Consider the following 24,183-nt stretch of genomic DNA (forward strand, 5'->3'; position numbering starts at 1 on the left):
TTTTTTTTACCATCTCTGCAAAGAGTTTATTATAACGCCACATAATATGTAAATAATTGCTCTTCTGTTATATTACGAAATAAAATTTTTGAAAAAACTGAAAATTTCATTCTAAACATCTTTCTTACAAAAATAACAAAAAACCGGTTCAGTTTTAGGGTGCGGAAAACGGGACAATGTATCCCCGATTTTGTCGATTTTAGTTAGGTATAATGCATAATCAGTCCGACGTGCAGTTATCTTTTTCGCCCAATATCGGGAAGCCACCTGCGAGAGAGTGATGGAAAATCTATATTCAAATACCTATTCATTAAATTTCTCCGCCACCGCATATCCTTCAATCGCTTTCTTCACAAGAGCCTGATACTTATTTGGCAAGGCTGACCTCGCAAATGTTTGTTTATATTAATTGTAATGAATGCGGATGAAGAATACAGGTTAGAATACAGAACCAGAAGAGTTTTAAACCTGGACGAGTGTTTGAGACTCGATGGCTGCTCTCAGGTAAAAATCCTGAATAAGGAAATCGATTGGAGATAAGTATGCCTCGTCGTGTAGTTGTTGACGCGTTCATCCTCCATCATAAAGGTTCTGGGTAGTAAGATGTGAAATGTTAATTTTAATGATTGTTCTGTTGTCCTGGACTGCCACCCGAAGCGTCGGACTGATCACCTTACCTTCATAATATTTTTATTATGTCCTGGCAGGTTCGCAATTTTCACACAGATTAAACCTGACGAAATAGCGGATTTTCGTAATGTTATATTTTATTTTTGGGACAATATTGTGACATACACAGCAAACGAAGCTAGATTATGTCACTATAATAGGATTTTTTGCTTAAGCTATAATACTAATGTAAATATTTCGGAAATAAAAAGTAATTGGGTTTGAACCCGGCCTTCGTTTTTAAGGCTATCCGACTAAATGTCAGGTTAATCCCACTTTAAAAAATACCAATTACAACATTACAATATACCTGTTTAAAGACAATAATATCATCTTTAGAGGTTGCAACTTACGGAATAGCCGTGCAAAATGTTTTAAGGACAGTGCGTGATACATTGAATGAATAATAAGATGGCTGGAGTATCTAAAAAACAACGGAGAATTTTTAAAAAAACATGCAGATCTAAGCATGTATTTACATAGCTGTCATCATCTGATTTAATTAACAAAAATCCATAGAATTAAGAATAGTCCAGAAACCGCATAAGCACATCAAACAGAAGGTGACTCAACTACTCATAAATTAGTAGGTTTACGTTTTGACCCATTAGTTTCTTTGTAGACGTCGCTCAGTACGCAACTCCTGATTCGAATTTAACCATGCCGTGTTGTGTCCTTTTAAAGTGTAGAAATCCTGCTAGGATTTTAGGGAAACAGGATGCAATCACATTTTATGTGTAATTATCCAATGAATGTGTTTGTCACTAATGCATTACTTAAAAATTGAATTATTTTTCCATCTGTCAGATTGTTGAAGAAAAAAAAATGGAAGTGTTGCCAGGGTAGTAATTTTTTAAAATCATTTTTTGACATTCATTTTTTGACATTCATCCTTTATATGTTGTACCCTTCATATGTAATTTAAAATGGCTGGTTGGAAGTCCTTGATTTAACGAATCTCATAACATTGAATGTGCCTAAAACTGGTACGCGACAAACACAGACAGCCCTATTTTATAAGAACAAATCTAGTATTAATTATTACATTTACTCGCCTATTCAGAGACTACATAAACTTGGCAATGAATTTAGCTCTATTGATATATTTTGTAGTTAAATATCAACATTTTACGAAAGGCTTTTACTAACGGAAGAATAATTTATTGAGTAGTTAAGCCATTTCGTGTTGGAGTCCTTTTATTGTTATTTGGCATAGAATTAAGAATAGTCCAGAAACTGCATACGAGCATCAAACAGAAGGCGACTAAACTACTCTTAAAAGAGTAGTTTTACGTTTTGACCCATGAGTTTCTTTGTAGACGTCGCTCAGTACGCAACTTCCGATTTGAATTCAACTATGCCGTGTTGTGTCGTTTTAAAGTGTAGAAATACTGTTGGGATCTTAAAGAAACAGGATAAGATCACATTTCATGTGTAATTAGTAAACGAATTTTTAAGTAGCAAATGCATTACTTAAAAATTGAATTATGTTTCCATTTGTCAGATTGTCGAAGAAAACAAAATGGAAGTGTTGCCAGGGTAGTAAATTTTTTTACACTACTTTGCTCATCTATCGAGAGACTAATGAAAATTGGACCTCGAATCAAACAACTATGCCAAATGCCTAAGGGCTGTTATGCGGTTCGGGTATTAATAATGTAAAATCCATGGAATTCTTTTTCTTGTAGAATAATATGACTGATTTAAATATTTTTTTGTAATAAAACAAAATTTCGAAGTTTTCGATTTGTGGCTTTTTTTGGAATTTAAGCAGCGAGATGCATAATTCAGAGATGTAAAGTAAATGTTTATTTTCTATCACAATATTGACAACGCTCACAAGATTGGAGTTATAATTGATTTGAAATTAGTAGAGACATTGACAGTCCCATATATAAATGTAAGAGAGTAAATTAATATGCAGGCATTGCCTGCTACACGCAACGTATTTTATTTGTTCCAATATTTGAACCTACACAGAACGTGCTGAAGACAATAATTATTATCACTATCGCAATGTTTTTTCAAATTAATTATCACGCGAAGTCATCTTAGCATGCGAAATGCTATTCCTATAGAGTATATTATGCCGTCTATGGCAATAACATTAAAGACGAAATTCAAAATAAGTCTTTTTTTTTTAAAGGAATGACCCGCCAAGCCTCTATTTTGAGGCTTGTCAGCAGGTGGGATAGAGAGGATGTGGAAGGAGGTCATGAAAAATACACCACAACACCCAGACCAATTGAGAAAAAAATCTTTCTTGGATTTTTTTCTTGTAACTGGCGGGAATCGAACTCGCGACGCCAGTTTCACAGTTAGCCGTCAAACCAACTGCGCCACGGCGCATGTCTAACGTTTTTCAGAAACTTTCTGATTTTTATACGTTTAATTTATGAGAATACCCTGGCTAAAATGCTGTAAATATGTTTTTATTTAAGTCATTTTGACGTATGTGGTAGTGTTTATTCGATATATATAATACTTATAAATTCATCTTCATTCATTCAATTCTTATAAATTCATACATGTTTTCATGAAAATACTATTGCGAGAGGTGTTTTATGACAACGAGCTGGTCTTGCCGTGACACGTTTATAAAGTACTTACTTAAAGTCACACTACGCGTTAGCGGGGCGGTACAGCAGGGAGTTGGGAGGAGGAATGCATGTAAAATGTGAAGTACAAAATCGTTTTTTTTGTTACAATATATAATATTTAATGTCAACCATGTCAGGAATCGAACCCGAGACCTTTTGTATGGTAAGCTAATGCGCTGACCACTACACCACAGGTCGACAAAAATAAAACAATACATAATAAAATGGAAATTAAAACAATTTTGAATAACACTAAACGAAAAAAAAAAAATTAAACGTATTATTATTATGCAAAAAATTAAATCAGTATGCTGATACAAAACAGTGATTGAAAATAATATGCTCCTAGGGAACCGTAGATACCCATCTTAGGCCCGGATGAGTTACAATTGAACGTGGTTGCGCCATTATTATAGACATTTATTTATGATTTTATATATATTAATATTACCCACATTAACATAAATATTCTCAACCGCACCTGTGCCTGTCCCTCACCGCCTAGTAGTAGTTTAGTTGAGAATCGAGCACCGAGTCATCTACATAGCCGCCGCTTACCGCTCTGTACCGCGTAATTTATTGTGGATAACTTATATAGCGCCATTTTCGTAATAAAATACCTCAAGGGCGCTTTACATGGTGATTCTACTGTTAAGTTAATTTAATTGAAGCTTTAAATTTGTAATTTGATTAAAATAATTTATTTTGTTGTCACGTGCTACGGATTTATTCAAATGATTTAGAGAACAAGTGGGTTTTAAGTTTTTTCCGAAACATCACTTCACTTTCACAGCCTCGCACCTCTGCTGGGAGAGCATTCCATGCCATAGGGCCTGCGACCGCAAATGCGCGCTCACCAAATTTAGTGCGCTGTTTGCGTAGAGGTATAATAACTTTTCCTCTCGCCGTAGACGTAGCTGATCTAAGCGTGAGACGCCTGTCAGCTAGTTCATCTGGAATGCATAGTTCCCTTAGATATTCCGGAGCCGAGTTGTGCAGTGACTTATACATAAGCCAACAGAGTTTGTATTCGACCCTCTGTGGAAAACGTAGCCAGTGTAGTTCCCGAAGTAGTGGAGTGATATGACTGAACTTAGAGATTCCGAAAATAAGTCTCGCTGCGGCATTCAATACAGATTGTAGGCGAGTCATTTTGTTCATTGGTAGACCTGCATAGATACCATTACAATAATCGACTCTAGACACTACAAACGCATTTATTAATTGACGGGCGGCATCAACCGGCAAATTTTTGCGTATGCATTTAATTTGTCTCAGCTGGTAGAAGCATGAACTTATCGTTCTACTAATTTGAGCGTCAAGAGATAGGTCAGAATTGAGTAAAACTCCCAGTAGTTTAACGGTGGGTAAAACGGCACTCCCTACATTGGGTAGAGCCGTATCCTGGATCAAATTCTGTCGTCTGGCTGAAGCCACCCACAGTTGTTCAGTTTTTGATGGGTTTAATGTTAGTCTGTTTTCAGCCATCCAGTTTCCTATTTTCTTGATGCATCCATCAATTAAATTGACAAGCACACTTCTCTCGCCTGGTTTGCAATAAAAATAAATCTGCGTATCATCTGCATAGCAGTGCGACCACAATCCACATTCTTTGATAATGTTCTCTATATCTTTAGTGTAAAGGAGATAGAGAAGTGGTCCGAGTACTGACCCTTGAGGCACTCCTGTAGACACCCGAAAGTTGGTTGAGCTTTTACCCTGGAACACGACTGCATATTCTCTTTTATTAAGATATGAACTGAACCACATATGTGCCTGATCACGGATACCATAAGTTTTCTCCAGACGTTCAAGCAAAATATTATGGTCTACAGTATCAAATGCAGCACTCATGTCCAGAAGAGCCATCAACACCAGATTACCAGAGTCCACCGACGTTATAATGTCAGACAGTACTCTTATCACCGCCCCGCTACAGCACATCGCAAAACCATCATAATTTAAGTGAGAAATGAAGCGTGCCAGAGCCATCTCCAGCCATCTCAGTCACCAACAAGATAGATCCGGAAGGTAGAAGATTCTTATAACTTTCTGCTGGGATCCAAACCCGTCTCCTTAGTTCCTTTCCACCACACCGCTCCGCACGGCCACATGGCCCCTCCAGAACGTATTTATGCAGAAAGCAGCCAAAAATGAGATATTGATGTTATCAGGTGCAAAAAAGTCAATTCTATGTTCTGCTAAAAACAGCCAGACCGCTTTCATACAAAATGAAAATGGCGTCGATCACACAAACGGCATTTCTCAATTCGCAGAAAACACCCACAGCACTAGAAAAATCTTAGGGTACTTTAAAAATCATTAAAACTGGTCAAACACATAGTTAGATTCTTGTTTGTAACATGAAAAACAAACTAATGTATTCATTGTTTATAATTTGTGAAAGTCAAAAACATTTTAGCTTTTATGTAGATTTGATTATTCACTCTTTTCACAAAAGTGTTATTATCTCAGTTTAAAAAAAAAAAGAAATATTAGCGTTCTTATAATTAACCCAAATATTTCAATTTTGGTGGCCATTTTTAACGAGTTGTAAATAACTCACTATTAGAAAATGGAAATCAAGTTGTGGTAGAGTGGGGTTTGAACTTCGGACTTCTGGCCCGTGAGTCCGCAACACTAGCCACGGGACCACAACCCGATTCTAACTTTTCTACGGCTGGCCGCTTTCTGCATAACTGCGTTCAGTTGTCATGCTTAAAAAAATATTAAAAATAGCATGTGTACTTTTTTGCAATTGCTATTGTAGATTGCTAAATAAATCAAGGTGCTAATGCTAATAATTTCAATATCTCGGCTCAGTACAGAGCAGAGTGTAATTTTACTAGTAGACAGTTCGCATATTAAAAAGCGATACATATTGATAAAGTCCCAAGGTAACAAACACTGTCGTCAGAGCAGTTTTCACTATTATATCAATGTCGATTCCAATTATTTATGTGCCAATCGAACTGTGGGCCTTGATCAACATATGGACAGGAGGATCTAAAAGACTAAACAGTTGTTTGCAACAAACGAGATAATTTATGTAGGTAATCGTTAAAACTAAAAAAACAATGAGGAAATTCAGCCCTACGGGAAATTGGATATAAAAAATTTTTTCTAACGCGCGGTTAAAATTAGACCATTCAATTGGACGGCATACTTTTTTGGAAATAAATTTAAAAAAAATAATATTAACAAATTACAACAGAAATAAAGAAAATTTTAGAGAAGGTAATATAGAAGTCTGGGCATCTACAGGCCGTATGATCTGTTGAGTTTTTTTTTTAATAGTTCCTAATTCAAATTCATATTGGTTTTTGTAAGTGCCACACCAGAGTATTGTTACTCAGGTGGGTACTAATAATAAAATTAATAATGTTTGGATAATTTATATAGCACCATTTTTGTGAAAATCACCTCAAGGGTGCTGTACAATAAATAAATATCTCAACACGTCTTGCAGCTACAGAGCGCATGGACGGTTGGGATTCTAGTTCCTCGCCTCCAATTATGATATATTGCAATTATGATATATATGAGCTAGATAACAAAACGTCTTGCAGCTACAGAGCGCATGGACGATAAGAAATCTAGCCCCTATTTACATTTTTATTTTTAAAATTTTTATTTGACAATGAAGTTTAGAGTTTAAGTGATATTTAAAAACGAAATAAAAAGCAAATTTATAAAATTGGAAGTTAGATAACAACAAGTCTTGCAGCTACTGAACGCATGGACGGTTGAAATTCTAGACCTAATAGCATAGTATATAAATATAGCACAAGTATATAAATATAGCACAATCTCTCTCTATTTTGTTTTTTCTCGAAGTCTTCGGTCGTCACGCGCACTGTGCTTTAAAATAAATATTTTATACAGTTCACTATTATAAAGATAGTAGAGATCGACAGCCATATTGATTGATTGAATTGGCTACAACACCAGCACACATTTATCCATGACCTGTCATTGGCTGGTTTAAGTGGCCACTTTTTCCACTGTGTAACATGCACCATCCTGCCCATATTTGAACATCTTTATTCCTTCAATTCTTTAATCTGTTGATGTTTGTGATGTTGAAGAGCTGAAATCTTTATTTATGCGGGTGAGATTTATCTAATTAAATTATTTCACCTACATACTAGGCAATACCTGAAAAATTTTTTTTTTTCATTTTGTTATACTTCTTAATGGACCAGGTGGATTTATCGTCAATTTTAATAAAAACGAACTGCTTTGAACGACGTCACTAGTTCATATGTATCAACCAATGATAAGAGAGTTGTGAAAGATTACCGGTTTACTTACCGCCAACGGACCAATCGACAGAACTGACTGAGAAGAAGCGGAGGAGAACTTAAGACGTCACACGGGAGTAATTGCGGAAATAAAAAACTTTTAAAAAATTCGTTAAAATCGTTGAAAATGGCCCAAAATATAAATATTTTGATAAATCATTAGAACGCAAATATTTTTTAAAAGTGTTTTATTTAATACATTAAACCTCTTTATCTTCACTAAAATCAACAGATGGAAGATTTGAGAAATACGGATGTTCAAACATAGGTAAAACGGTGAATGTTACACAGTCTGTAAAGTGATCACTTAAACTGTAAGTGCCAGGACTTACATATTCCCTTCTCTAAAATGTTCTTCATCTGGGTTGTAATACGGTTATCTAAATGACACCTTAGGGGGTGAAATTCAGTCCTTGTCTACAAACGTTTTGACGAACTCAAAATATTGGCATAATTATTGCTTTTTGGTCTGGAGGCAGTGCGATAGTACAAGAACCGACTACCGACCTAATGATCTTCACTGACCCATGACTGATAACTCGGAGGCGTGACCGCAAACTCTTATATTTTATAGTAAAACTCACTATCAGCTGTCCCTAAGAACGTATAAGGCGCATTAAATGGCGGGTCAGACATACTTAAAAATGAGATTGAATTTTTAAAAATAAATGTTTAAAAAAAAAAATGTGTATAAAAATCTTTTACTTTTAAATGACAGTATAGGATTGTATTCCACGGATAGATAGACAAAATAAACAAATGAAAAGACTTTTCCAAATAATAAAAGCTATAAATATGCTCGTACCAAAGGTCTACATTTCGCTAAAAACCACACGTAAATTGGTCCATCAGTCCATCGAGGACACACATACGAACACTGCCTTTTATATATATTGAAGATGTATGTTTAGTTATTTTAATAATAATAATAAATTTCGACAATTTTTATAGCGCCGTTTTCGTGAGTAATCACTTCAAGGGCGCTGTACATTCTACTTAAATAAAAAAATAAGGTCCATGTACAGGCTAACTCTGAATTTCAATTTACTAACAGACAAATTTTACAAATCATGTAATACACATAACATGGTACTTCTAACAATTACATCTAAAAAGTAGCACCTTTAGTGTCAGGAAACGCTTTTACAAATACAATGTTTTAGTTTTTTTCTGAAAAGGGATTCAGTTGCACAATTTCGAACTTCTGAAGGCAAAGCATTCTACGCCAAAGGTCCAGCTATTGCAAAAGCCCTATCGCCAAATTTGGAACTCTGGTTGCGTGTATGAGGTTGTATTACTTCCCTACAGCAGAACAGGAGGCTGAGCGGAGAGTAAGGCGCCTATCTGCCAGCTCGTCTGGAGCGCAGAATTCCTTAAGATATTGAGGAGCCGTGTTATGCATCGCCTTGTACATTATATAACTATATTTTTTTTTGCACCACAACAGACCAGGAGGCACAATTACAGTGGTGAATTGCATCACAGAACACCCAGGCTTGAGAAAAATCACATTTTTAATTTTTGTGTTCTCACCGGGAATCGAACCCGGAACCTTCCGTATGTGAGTCAAGCGTCTTGACCACTACACCACGGAGGCCGCCAACTATATAATATCTCTTTTCCATGTACCAACAGTTCGAACCAATCATGCCCAAAACTCTCCTCTGATTCGAACCCCACTTTTAAAATAAGAATTAAAAAACTATTATTTGAAAAAAAAAATGTTTCTTTATAAAAATTTTGTTTTTACTTTAAGATGTTTCTATTTATTCGTATCAAACACACACTCACCCTATCCATAAACCCACCCTCACACCCATATACACTCACACACATATTCACATACCTATCAAAACCACACTCCACTCACTTACCCACGCATCCTCACACGCAAAAACTCGCACACATGCACATCTACATGTACCTATTGTATTAATACCTAACTGAAGTGGATTTTTATAATTGCATTTACGCGGAAAACTTATTTGGCTTTATTTTACGTTTTTTTTATAATGTTGTTTTTTTTTTTTTGTATTTCTGTTGTTCTTCTGAATAAACAAAATTAAAATTAAAAATAACCCTGAAGAAGGCCACGTGTAGTTGCCGAAACTAGTCGGTTGTGTCAATAAAACGTAGTTAATAAAACAAAACTTTAAAGTTGTTTTATAGGGACACAATATCTCCTCCTACCATACAATGAGGAAGTTCAGTGTTATTATTTTATTTGTTAATACACAATCAAACTAATAAAAAAAACATGCTTATTTTGTGTATCGTATTATCAGCGCTAAGATTTTTTAAGTTTTGTAATTTTAAACTTACTCCGCGTGTGACGTCACAAGTTCCGTCTTCGAGTTCTGCTGATTGGTGACATGACTTCCCGTAAACCGGAAATCTATCGCAACACATTATCGGTTGATTCGAAAAGGATAGTGACGTCACTCAAAGTAGTTCATTTTTATTAAAATAATTTGTATTATTTTTTGTATAGAATCAAAATAATCCTCCGCTTTTAGCGACGGTTGAAGACGTAGGAATCGGAAGGAAAATAAGGATTTTAAAGTCAAGAAGTGATATATTATGACCATTCAAACTATTTTAATTCAAGGATAAACTTGCTAAGTTACTGGCAAAATGACAAAATCATAAAATTGATGATTGTAAAATAAATATGAGAATAATTATGATACGATGACATGAATAAACAAGTGTTAGAGAATTTTAGAAACGTCATAGTCTCTCGAGTATAAATTCACATTTAATGAGGTGAACAAAATTTCTAGTTTATCAAGATGTTAGTAGACAAGGACTGGATCCCTAGAGAGTTTTTAAGATGAACATATTACATCAGAGATGGAGTGCTTTTTACGAAAATATAAAATAACAATCTTTCAGGTATTTTCATTTTTTTTATTTTTAATGAGCAAAAAATATGATGGTAAAGGTACCAATATTTCTTTCGCGCGACTTTGGATTATTTTCCTACAAAAGTTAAAATACGCATATTTTGAATTACCCGAAAACGAGACGTTTCGCGCCCTGTGGGACAAACGGCACGTATGACGTTTCGGGGCCAAACTTGTACCCAATGTTTATAAGAAGCGCAGTCGGCGGTCATAACGCATGACGTCAAAATGACGTGATGCCAACTGCGAGCCGTTTTGTATGCGCTAATTTTTGCACCCGAAAATTATAAATGAAAACTTGTTTTGAATACATCGATAGTTTTATTCTTTTTTTAATTTTTTTTTTATACGCCTCCACTCGTTTGCGAGTGATAGTTTTATCATTAGAATCGTAAAAATCCGCTTTCAATATATATTATATTTTTAATGTTATTCTCGAGTGAAAATACTTGCATTATAATTTTAAATTTTTTGAACTTGATTTTTTGTTGTGCAATCGGCGCGGTGCGCGCGCCCCTAAGACTTAACCTTAAACCTAGTTGATTTAACCTTAAACGTTCTGTGAAAAAAACTTTCTCGAGTCACTGTGTGGTAACCTGGGGTTACCTTACATTAGGTAACCTGAGGTTAGGAAATGATCGCCTGATAATCACTGTCTCTTTTAATCTTATAAAATTTAATGTTTCTTGCTAAGCGATCAAATTAGATTACATTTGTTTCTCTCAAATTAATGTTTTGGTACTCGATATTTTGTCATTTTCGGAGATTATGATTGTTAAAATATTAATTTTAAATTATCTAATATACCTTAATATATGATATAATTTTTTTATTATGAGGTAATGTTTACTCTATAAAAATTGACAGAGGATCGAGAAAGTTGACAGCTTTAAATACTTGGGCGTTTACATAACTGAGGATGGAAGCATGCACAAAAAGCTCGCAACCCGCCTAGGAATTGCTGGTGAAACTTTTAACATTATGCGTGTTGTCTGGAACTCTAGTCTATACTAGGTCGAATCAGTGGTCAAAACGAAATGCCGACTATTGTATAATGCCAGTACTCTTATATGGGTGTAAATCTTGGCACCTTACCAAAGCTCAGAACACCAAATTTCTTAGTTTTGAGAGTAAGTGCTTGAGAGGCTTTGTAGGCCTCGTGGTGTAATGGTCAGTGCGTTTGCCTACCATGCAAGAGGTCTCTTTTTAATATGCAAGAGGAGGAAATTGATTTGAAATATTTTTTAAAAGGGCGTTTTTACACAAAAAATATTTCATAGTCCCTGGACTGTTATCTGAAGCGTGAGACTGATCATCTTACCTTCATGTAACATAGTGATAAAAATACGCTGCGGTTGGTGTACCAATGCAGTGCCCTATGCACAATTAGGTGCGGAAAGGGAATGATGATGCTTGAGAAGAATATTAAGCATAAGGTGGTTAGGTTCGAGCAGTCTCCTATAACGAGCGTCTTGAGGATGCGGCGGTGGACCTCGATTACACATGTACTGCGCATGCCTAGGAAGAACTAAAACCCGAGTTACCTGTTCTTTAAATCTGAGGACTTACGCCGTCTTGGAAGGTCGTCGATGACGATCTTTCGACTTTATTCGGCAGAACTAAGGGGCGCTGGATTGACGTGGGAGGAGGCGAGAGTGCTGGCTGGCAATAGGGTCTCCTGGAGGCAACTGGTGATGTCGACATGCTCCGCTTAGGAGCGGATGTGAAAAAGAAGAACAACATGGTTTACTTGAAGATTACAAAACAACTTGTGGTAATATTCATAGTAGTTACCGAGATATCAATTGATTAAGTGCAATTTGCAACGCCGCACCGGCTGATCACCTGAAAGGGCAGGTTTACCAAGGTTTTATATCTTTAACTTCACAAAAATAATTAGTTGAAATCTGAAAAAATATTAATGTCCCAGCAATATCAGTGAATATTTAAAGTGATCAATGTATAATTGCATACCCACTATATGGAAACAAACCATTAAGCCGTTTTCCCATAGGGCAGAGAGGATAGAACGCCACAACACTGCCTTAAAAAAATATTTTTTTTGTTTTTTTTACGATATACATAAGAGATAAAACAGAGTATTAAAAGAAAAGGATAATTACATAGCAATACTTCAGTTATCCATAAGGACAATTAGTAAGTTCTCACAATATTGAATTGCTATTAAGAAATGGATAGTGGAGGTGGGTTGCGCACGGATCGATGAGTACATCAAGCCAAATAGGTAAAATGTGTGCACTGTTTATGAAATTTTTTCTATCGGTCTACATAACTTGGTCATGTTTTTTATGAATATTTCAGTTTTTTATTGTTTATTATGTTAATTATAATTAGGTTCGTTAGATTAATTACGTTTTTTTATTGATATTATTATGTTAACTTTGCTAAATAGCTAATCTTAGGCATGTTTCACATTTTGTAGAATGTTTCCTTCGGTACGGGACACCCCAGTGAGGGAACATTATTCCGTATAGAAAAAATAATACAAACAATGTAAAAGTATAAATAAATAAATTGAATAAACTTAGATGAAATACACATTAACAGTAAAAATAGCAAACAAAAAATCCCACAAAGGCATGGCCTGTTCGTGAGTATACCTGAAATGTATATGAATTTTTTCTTTTATAATATATAGACAGGTATAATATTTTCGTGTAAAATAAGAAAGAGAAAAGAAAATATTCTACATACAGGCCTCGCTTCATTCATTCATACATCTCACGTACGCACGGCGATTATTTCGATTTTTTACTTGTCCTTCTTCAAGTATTTGTCGGATTTAGTTATGCCATATCTTTCACGATCTTCATAGTTTTCTGCATTCGCCAACATTTGCACCGTAAATCTTTTTAGGCTTTCTTTCACTGTCTATTCGCTCTACAGGTCCAAGCCGACACAGCATTCTTTATGAATTTTGTCGACAATGCTCGTCTCAGCCTTAAATAACGCTCGGACCCGACGTTTAGTGGATACTGTGTTTAGTTACATACGAATTTCTTGGGTTCTCGGTAAGTTTGACATGACTTGTTTTAAAGACTGTGGAACCTAAAATTGAAACCTTGAAAAGGTTTTATTTGGCCATTAAACGTTCTTCAATTATAAAGAAACACGGGAATTTCCTTTAAATCCCATTATATTTAATGACATTTAACATATCCACTATGAATGGTTGATTTCCAAATATGCTGTACTATGTTAATTTCTGTCGGAAAAGACCCCTGTTCTAAGAATTCTCCGACCTGTCATTAATCACTCATTCGTACTCATTAGGTTCACCCATTAGTACAGTAATATACCTTACTGATATGACAGATAGCATTACGAGGTAAATACAGTATCATGACAAATTAATAGTACCACCAATTATTAATATATAGTTGTAGAGTAATTTTTTTAAATACAGTTATTTGTGTTTTATCCAATTTCATCAGAAAAAGTGACTTTTTTAATGTGAAAATGTAAAAATGTTCAAAAGGATTTTAGAGTCTAGTCGAATACAAATTCAAAAAGTTAAAATCAAATTTATTTCTTAATACAATCACTTTGTGAAGCGCTCTTGAGGTATTCTAATAATAATAACAAAAGTAGGGTCACTTAAATATACACTTAAGTAATTTGCCATCATCAACACTATCATTTTAATAAGGATTTTTGACGTCATTTTGAGGAAATATTTGAAATTTTAAAGCCTTTAAATTTTCTTGCTGGTTATGCAGCTTTCAATTATGATTACAGTAACAATCTTAATTAAAAATTCATAGATTTTTACTTTAATTATTTCAGTTTAGTTCAGTGGTGTATATTTAACATGTGTTTTTTTTTGTTTTGATTGCATTTTTGATTACGAATACGGTATTTTGTCAAACTAATTTTCTATTTAATTACACGCCATTCTCTGAAATAATATTAAATCAAATACCAAATTAATAGTAGAATGCCATGCGAATCGTAAAAAATAAATTAAAATATCGATGTTCAGTGCGATTATATATGGGACTCTCGTAAAATCGCGAATCTGTGTGTAAGTTTGGTGACAACAATATTTCCAGAAATAGTCCGGTGAATTGGCCTCTAATATCTAGTGATTTGACGCCGTTAGATTATTCCCTATGAAGCCACGCCAAATCCATGGTCAAATACGTACCATTAAGGAAATAATGCCGGATTTTCTGTAAAAAGTGGTCAAAATAGGACCGGCAGAACAAGTAACGTAACTGCTAATCACAAATGATATTCTTCCAATATCATTAAAAAAAACATATGAATATTTTCTTTCTTTCGAACACAATAAAAACAAAGTCATTCTAAAATATATTTGCTTTTTCGAATTTTAGTTGAAAGCTGTTGATGCTTAGAAAATCACATCTAAACGATATAACACAAATAATAAAAAAACATGTTATAATATTGATTCCCCTTACCATATATCAGTGGATTTATATAGTTGTATCTACAATAATAGTAATAAGTCAATTATAGTTATTGTATAGATAGTAGGAAATAATTATTTGATTATATTTAGTATTACAGTATATTATATAATACATACCACAATAATTAAACAGTAAAATAAAACACGAATATTCAAAAGCTTCATCCTGTTTTAATAAAAAAAAACACATATTTTCATTCTCATGATTTGCCCAAATTTTGTGGTCATTTTCAAGGAGTTGTTAATAACGCACTATTATAAAATGGGAGTTAAGCTTGGTACGAACCTCAGACCTCTGATCCGCGAATGGGACCACAACCCGGTTTTGCTATATGCCAATTTACTATTTAATTAAATAGGTTCTCTCTTATAGTTCTTTTTAATGCAGCTGTTACCTCAGCTTCATCTTAAGACCAAATTTTTTGCGGTTTTTTTATTTTTATTTAAAAAAAAAACAGAATTTCAGATTTTTTAAAATTTTTTAAAAACAATACACCCTTTTATATACATCAGTTTCCAAAATCGAGTATTGATTGAAATAATAAATTTCTGTTCTAAAAATATCCATACATTAACGATGAAGTGATATCTACATTAGAATAATTTGACCGGTGACTGTCAGACGTATTTGAAAATCCTGTTAACATGTACATTCTTTTGGCAATACACGTCAGTCATTCTGTCGTTTAATCATTCATAGACTTAAAAGAAATTAACAAATAATTTGTTTCTTAATTAATAAAAATTATCATAATCGTATGTCTGTGTCTGTGTCCGGACGGATTTTGAATATAGTTTTAATGAAAAATCCCGAGAATAGAAATCAAATAGAGAAAAGTACGCCATGTAGTATATGAATAGCAACTTGAACATAATCACAATACTAGAGAAAAAATAAATATCAGACTCCAATTTAAAAAGAAGGCAAAGTCATAAAATTAAATTATATATTATGAAATTGTAAAAAAAACATTTATGAAGAAAAAAAAGCATTAAAATTTAAACTTAGCGTTAATGCATGTATTAAATAATTTATAAATTATATAATTTCTATAATGTTAATAGTTATAAGAACACATATTAAAATATGATAGTGTGTGTACTATTTCAAGATAGAAAATATTAGAAATAAAAGTTTGTGGTACATACACGATTATTTATGTTGTATGAAAGTAAAATAAAAATGTTTAAATAGGAGTAAATTAAAATTTACATAAATAAAATAAATATTAGAATGGACCTTACTTATAAACTTGGCGTAAGGTTACGCCTGGGTATAGTGGTAGAATACGGATGGGAATACAATCCTCATTACAGTAGAATAAGGATGGCATTTCCATCCTTATTTTGCCACTATGCCTAGGCGCAACTTAATACCAGGTTTATAAGTAAGGCCCTTTATGTATTAAAAACATTGGGCCTTACTCATAATGGTAGAATAAGGATGATATCCCCATCCGAATTATATCACTATACTTAGGCGTAATTTTACGCCGAGTTTATGAGTAAGGCTTATTATAAAATAAAACAATTTGATGTTAATAAAAAAAGAGCCAAAAATATACCGAAAAAAACTATAACGATATAAATAGAATTCAAATGATTTTACATTGTAATATGTTATTTGTATGTTCAAATAAGTAACAGGTATAATATTCAGTAACTGAACATAGTTTAGTGAACATGGTAATTTGCAAGGGTTAGTATTCAACCCCTAAATTATTTTCGATAAATCTCCAGATACTATTTATAGATAACCTAAAAATGCAGACAATATTATATTTATAATCTTATCCTGTGCTATCTATAGTCAAGTATTTTCACCAAAGGCTAAGGGAATAGATATAAGAAACAATAAACACAAGATTAACTGTAAGATAGGTGAAGAACCTATTATTACACAGCATAATAGTATGAAGACTTTCTTACAATAATTACTAACTTAAAGGGTTAGGCACAATATTTCAAAGGACAATATTATGTTGGTACGTTAAAACCACCGCCTTAAATGTCCATAATAGCGACAATTTTTTATTTTTATTTTTTTTTTTTTTTTCAAAAAAAATTACAGAATAGTTTTAAATTAAAGTCCTGCTGAGTTGCACACATACAACTCGTCAGCAGGTTCTTATAAATTGCATCGATTATTCACACTTAACCTACATTAATAATAAATTTACTTGAAAAACATTACATATTACATTATCAAAAATTAAAAACTATCACTAATACAAAAAACTTTTTTCTATTAACAATAATTTGAGTTTAAATATTTTAGGTATACTGTACTGCAGTGTCCTTTTGCCATATTTATTGCAATATCTAGGAACAGCTAGCCCTTTCATACTAGTAAACCTGGTGTTGTTATCATGTACCACCTTGTGTTTATACTCGGAGTGCGACGCATGCTGACATGGTCATATGGTTTATTTCTTCATGCAATCTTATTTAGTATTTTCTTCCTGGACTATGGCACTGGAGCAGTGATTATTTTTAACCATTGGCGTGTCTTCATCGTTTTGCTTTTTTAATGAGTTGTTTCTTAAAGGAGGGGATCTAGGACCACCCGAAAACCCGTAAAAGCGCTCAGATTTATCTACCGTCTTCGGGCGTACGGTATACAAATATTATAAATGATTTTGAAAAAATTAAAAAGGTACAGACACGCAGTATTTCATTCTGATACTCTTCATATAAAAAAAAACTAAATCGCTTTGTTTTCAGGTGCAAAAAACGAGCCAACGAAACGTAGATTTCGTCGATTTTAGTTAGGCATAATTGAACGTAGTTATGCAGAAAGCAGCCAGCCATAGAAAAGTGAAACTGAGATAATAGCACTTTTGTAAAACGAGTGAACAATCAAATTTACACAACAGTTGGAATGTTTTATACTTTGACAAATGATAAATAATGCATCCATTCGTTTTTTTATAATAGAAATATGTAAATAACTAATTTAATAATTTTAATGGCAGCCAGATCTAATATTAAATTAAACGTCCTACAAACTGATTGTATGAGGGGACATTCATTTTTATGACATTTTGACATCATGAGTTTTTAAAAAGGTGATTATTAAAGTATTTTGTATAAAAGCGGCTTGGCTGTTTTAAGCAGATCACAGAATTGACCTTCCTGGATTTTATAACACCAACATCTATTTTTTTCAAAATCGTGGACTGGCTGCTTTCTGCATAACTACGTTCAATTAGTCCGACGTGCAGTTGTCTTTTTCGCACAGTATCGAGGAGGCGTTTGCGAGAAAATGACAGAAAAAGATTGTTGAAATACGAAGTCAACAAAATCGTCAGCTACGCATGTCTTTTTAACAGTATGTAAGCGTATTATTATTAATTAAAAAATGACTTATTATATTTATACAAATTTTATTCAGCGGCCACTCAAAAACTACTCTACTAAAAAAATCTGAAAAATAAATTGTGCGCATATACTCAGCCTCATGGTGTACTGGGTACTGGTTATTTTGTTTGCCTGTTTGTGTTTTAATAAAAAATAATCATAAAAACGAAAATCTATCCACCCTACGTCATTTTATCGTGCCGTATGGATTTTTAAAGCAAAGTAAATTGGCAATAATATTTTGAGTTTGTCCAAATTTTTGTAGACAAGGACTGGATTCAACTCCCTGGGGAGCTGTTTATATTAACATATTACAACAGAGATGAAGAACAATTAAGAGAAGGTAATATAGAAGTCTAGGCATCTACAGGGCTTATGATCTGTCATTGGCTGGTTTAAGTTTATAGAAAATAAAGGTTTCAGCTCTTTAACTTCACAAACATCAACAGATGAAAGAATTGAAGGAATATAGATGTTCAAATATGGGCAGAATGGTGAATGTTACACAGTGTGTGAAGTGGCCACTTAAACCAGCCAATGACAGATCATAAGCCCTGTAGATGCCTAGACTTCTATATTACCTTCTCTTAATTGTTCTTCATCTCTGTTGTAATATGTTAAAGTAAATTGGGCCTAAAACTCCACACAGTACGATAAAATAACAGGGTTTTTATAGATTTTTAATACATCATTTTATTTTTTTTGGTATTTAACAAAAAATATTACATATTATAAACAAAAAATTTCACTAAGGCATGGTCTGTGGGTTGGTAAATAATTGCATTTATTTATTTCATTAAACGCTACTGGATAAACACGACAAGACAGGTATTAAAAAAATAAAAAGTGCTAATATTTCAAACATAAACCATATCTAATAAAAATGGAAACAATACATTTACTGTTTACATATCGCTAGCCTAAAGCAACATTGAGATAAACCCAAAATTTACAATTTTGAGATACACATTCAGATGTTTTAAAATAAACAAATATTGAAGTAAGATATGAAAATATAGTATTTATTATTCAGACTCTTTGCACACCTCAAAGTCCGACTACCTGAGAATATGTTCTTCAGAGATGGATTCACTGTTGCTTTGGGCTAGCGATATAAAAAAAAGCTATTTATTATATTCATTAAATGGCAGGCACACGCAATAACAAATACATCATTAGGCCGGCTGATCACCACTCGATTTCCTTTTGCAGGATTATTACCTAAGAGTAACCATTAAATAAATGAAAATTTATATGCATATCCTCACTAATTTTATGGTGTCATGTGGATTTTGACGATACGTATAAAATGGGCTATTTAAACAACCGAAATATTTACTGGTCTCAGCTTTATATCTTTTTTTCTTAAATTTCTTTTCTTTTTTAATTTCTATCTTAAATTTTAAGTTTAGTGTGTAAAAAATAAGAAAAAACAGTGTTAAAAAGAGTGTTGTTTGTTTATTACTTTTTAAATATTTTGATATAAAAAAAGACTTGATTTACTTATATTAAAATTTATGTTACTTAAATATTTACAGAAAAATTCCTGTGAAAAAAACTGCTTTTGTAGTTAGGTGGGAATTAAATGTTCAAAAAAATGCTACGTAAATTTTTTTCTATAAAAAAAAGAAAATTGACCATCTTCAGGACATAAAATAACTGACTCAGACAAGCTTGTATTTCGGAATAACGTATTTTAACACATAGTTCTGAGTCAGTTATCGCATGTCGTCAAAATTGAACGGTTGGTTAATTTTATTTACTAGCTTTCATTAAGTAAGAAAGTGTATGTTTGCATGTGATTTTCTTCAACTTAACATGAGAGCGGTTTAAAAATGTTTTATTTATTTATTTTTATCTGGGAAAAAAACAACAGTTTTTACATACATTGTATACAGAAAATAATAATATAAATAAACGAAAATTGTGAAAACAGTCAATGTAAATTTTCCACAGCGGTGTAATCTATTGATTAAGTACGTTATCGGTATAAAACAATAAAGGAATTTTAGGCACTTAGAAGTTGCAATAAAAAAACAACATATATTTGTATACAGTAATAAAAAAGAAAAAAAATAGAAAAAAGAAAAATTGAAATTTTAAGAAAAAGAAAAGAGAAGAAAAACATTTGAACACTTTATGTTATAAATTGACAAGTACAAAAGTACATATTAAAAAAAAAAGCATAATTACATAGCAATGAAAGACATATTAATAGTAAAAATAGTAAACAAAAAATCCCACAAAAACATGGCCTGTTCGCGGGTATACAGGAAAATGTTAATGAATTTTTACTTCTATAATAAATAAAAATAATAGACAGTTATAATATTTTTGTGTAACATAAGAAATAAAAAATAAAATATTCTGTAAAAGATTATGTTTTTTTTAATAGCAATTAAAAAGGGAAATAAAAAATATAAAAAAACTCAAAAATATTCCTTATTATTAAAGGGCAACAAAATATATCATAGAAAAAAAGAGTTCATATCTTTAGTTTGAATCCAGGATAGTGCATGTTTTTTAAAAGAAGGAAAATTTTGAAAGTTTGGAATCAATGAAACATTATCAGTAAAAAAAGAATAAAATTTTTTTGGGCCAATAAAATATGCATGTCTCTGTGCGAGCCTCGTTTTACAATGTGGTATTTCTAACACACGACTCCTTCTTTGACTTGATATATGATTTGATACTTGGGTTAGTTATATCAATTCTAGAATATAAAACCTTATTATACCTCTTTCAAGACGATGTAATTTTATAGTATATTCATAAATTCAGTTTAAACGTTTTTCATAAATTATATGTCAAATTTTGTGTGTCTATAAACTGATTTTCAAATCGGATTTTCCGTAAATTACTGTATCAGGGTAATTAAATAATTAATTGTTTAATGACGCTATCACTATCCGGGGACCACTTATCGAATGCATGGTGATTAAAGTACATAGTATTATTTAGACAAATATAACTAAAAACAATATTGCATGTATTTAAAAAAAAAAATGTTTTAATACGTAAAGTTAATTAAAAAATACTACGTGATTTATGCATAATTTATGATAAAAACAAAAATTTACTTTTTCAAAGGGAAGAAGGCAGGAGGACTGAAAATAATAAGACACGATTTTTAATTTTGTTTAGATTTTAGTAAAAAAAAATGTATTTAAATACCATGCATATTTACTAAAAAAAGTGTTGAAAAGAAAATGCGGTGTTTCAAAATACATATTAATGTTTATGGGGTCAAGAAGAAACGTATCCAATGCTTATTTGACCTGTAACCCGACAAACTTTGTATACAATTTAATAAATAAGGTTTATACTTACAAAAACACTGTAATTCTTTTGATGATTCGACGAACTGTCTACGTTTATGAACAAATCCAATCACTGACAACAAAAACAAATAAAACAACAAAACAACACAAATCTCTGCGATAATTCACTCAACAAGTAAACACAATAAAAACAATAACTGGTTAACACTTTGTTAGAAGTTTCAGCGAGTCTGAATTTTGTTCGCACAAAAGGCTGTACTTGTTCGAACTTAGCACGCGTCCATTCGCTATGAGCGGCAGAGTTACTTTGAGAGACTTGAGTGAAGATGTTCTTCCGTACGATCTGACGTATGGGCCGAGCGGGACAAGCGCTGTGCCAATTAGCAGGGAAAACGAGGGCACGGCGTAGAAAGCGAAGCACAAAGAAAATAGTGAAATACAACTTTTTTTAACATTTTTAAAGTAATAAAGATCTATGAAATACTGTCCAGTAAATCATTTTTTTTGCTAATTATTAGTAGCATATAATTTACTTTTAAATTTGTAATTTTGAATTCCCGTAAAAACGGTAATTGCATTGGCCACTCCCCTAATACGTCACGATTCATGTTTGTTTGTTCCTGCCATTGAAATTTGTGTAGAACAATATCACGAATCTTGACGTCACAAAAACCAAGGCCAAACACGTCGCGTTTTTCTACGAACGTATTTTTATTGGATTTCTTTTTTACATTTATGTATGAAAACATTTCTCCACAATATCCATATTGATTTTGAAAATATAATTAATTATTCTAAATCCATTTCATGTATTTTTATCGGTATTCGTAGTATGTGATATTTCCCTATTTAATTTTTTTTTTGGAAATAAAAAATATAGCGCCCAGCGAGAGCGAAGAAAAACATGGCGGATGAATAATACAGTTCTGTGAGTGAAATAGAATTAGAATCCTGGACAAGTGCTTACGACTCTTATGCTTGAGGTCCCCGGTTCAATTCCTGGGAAGGTCATCATAAAATTGTTGGTTTTTCAATTAAGTATTTCATGGCCCCTTTCACTGAGGCTTTGTTAAATTATATGAAGGGATTGTGTCTGATATTATCATTCTTTCTCGTGCGTCCAAAAACTGTTTAAGTCATTAACAATGAATGAAGAGTATCGGAGTTAGTCAATTTTTTTATTATTTCCAGATGAAGAGAAGAGAACGCGTTCGCCTGCTGTGTTTGAGGTCCCGGGTTTGATTCCTGGGAAGGTTGACATAAAAAATTTATTGAAAGGGTGGATCTGAAACATAAGGCTGATCATCGTACCTTCATGTAATGGATGATTAATATACACTGTATTTATTGTACCATGCAGTGCCCCATGCACCGTCGGGTGCGGACGGGGCTATGAAGATGATGATAATGAAAGAAAAAATTGAAGCATTAAAAATTATTCTCAAATACCAGAATAAGGATTGTTTAATAAAATGATATCAAAAATTGATTTCGAACATTTTGTGAAATAGTTTTACAGGCATTGATAATTTTCAATAAATTTTAAATGGATTTATAATGATGAATAATATACATTTTGCACATTCTTTTTAATGTTTGGTCAATTTAAAGATCATTTTTATGTTAGAAAATTTAATGTCAGTGAACAAAAAAAAATTTTAAATCCGACTAGAAATTCATCAACATCATCGTTCCCTTTCCGCACATAATGATGCATAGGGCACTGCATTGGTATACTAACTGCAGCGTATCTTGATCATTTTTGTTTTATGAAGGTAAGATGATCAATCTTACGCTTCAGCTACCAGTAAAGGGACAATAAATTACGAAAAATAAAGGTGAAAAAATGTTGTTTTTAATTTACAACACAGTAAAACTCCAATTATCCGGATTAATTTGTGCCGGATTTTATTGCTTTTAAAATAATACAGCGAATTGGGGTCACATTCAATCCTTACTTAAACACGTTTAGCAAAGGTAATTAGATATATTTTTTTTTTTAATAAATTTTTAAATTTCTGATAACGATTTGTATATTTGGCAATTCGGATGACCGGAGTTCAGATAAACGGATTTCTACTATACTTACATAAAAATTTTGTTAAAAAGTTAGTAACAATTAAGATAATATATTATCTTATAAATATTGTACGTATGAAAAAAAAATTGTCTCTCCTGTTCTGAAGAAAAAATAAAAATATTAGACATGTGTCTAAGCATCGCACCCTATGCAAAACCGGCCAGCAGAGGGCGCTGTAAAAACATAGTAATAGAGGATCACAAGAGATATCAAATGCTCTTGATTGTTATGATCATTCTTTTTCTTCTTCTTATTTTTCCTCTCCCCGAAGGAGGTTGGAAATCATCGCAGAAATGCTCACTTTGTTGGCAGATACGCTGATCAAGGACTCAGTGCAGCAATGGAACCAGTAACGCAATTGCTTTTGCCAAGAGATGCGCCTTCAAGCTGCACTGCGTCTTCTTTCAATCCTTCTCCGTAGAATGACTTATAAAATGTTTAATATTTCGCCTCTCATCACATGCCCAAAGTATTTAAGTTTTCTTTTCTTTGTAGTCTTCAGTAACTCTATACCATTTTTTATCCGT

At 32.7% G+C, this 24,183-nt stretch overlaps 1 protein-coding gene across 3 annotated transcripts in view; it reads right to left on the bottom strand.

Moving 5' to 3' along the window:
• LOC148284470 (uncharacterized) overlaps positions 1-24,183 on the bottom strand; it is a 341,832-nt gene that overhangs the window by 83,218 nt on the left and 234,431 nt on the right. The window contains exon 1 of one of the 3 annotated variants that reach the window (XM_088239917.1): positions 21,626-21,885. The exons of the other annotated variants lie outside the window; for them this stretch is intronic. The gene's annotated coding sequence lies outside the window, so the exon portion shown is untranslated. Of the gene's footprint in view, positions 1-21,625; positions 21,886-24,183 lie in introns of those variants that run through there. 3 annotated transcript variants of the gene reach the window in all.

Source organism: Micrasema longulum, unplaced genomic scaffold, assembly GCF_059751315.1.
Source record: "Micrasema longulum isolate JH-2025_06_02 unplaced genomic scaffold, ASM5975131v1 h1tg000117l, whole genome shotgun sequence".
Taxonomy (NCBI): Eukaryota; Metazoa; Arthropoda; class Insecta; order Trichoptera; family Brachycentridae; genus Micrasema; species Micrasema longulum.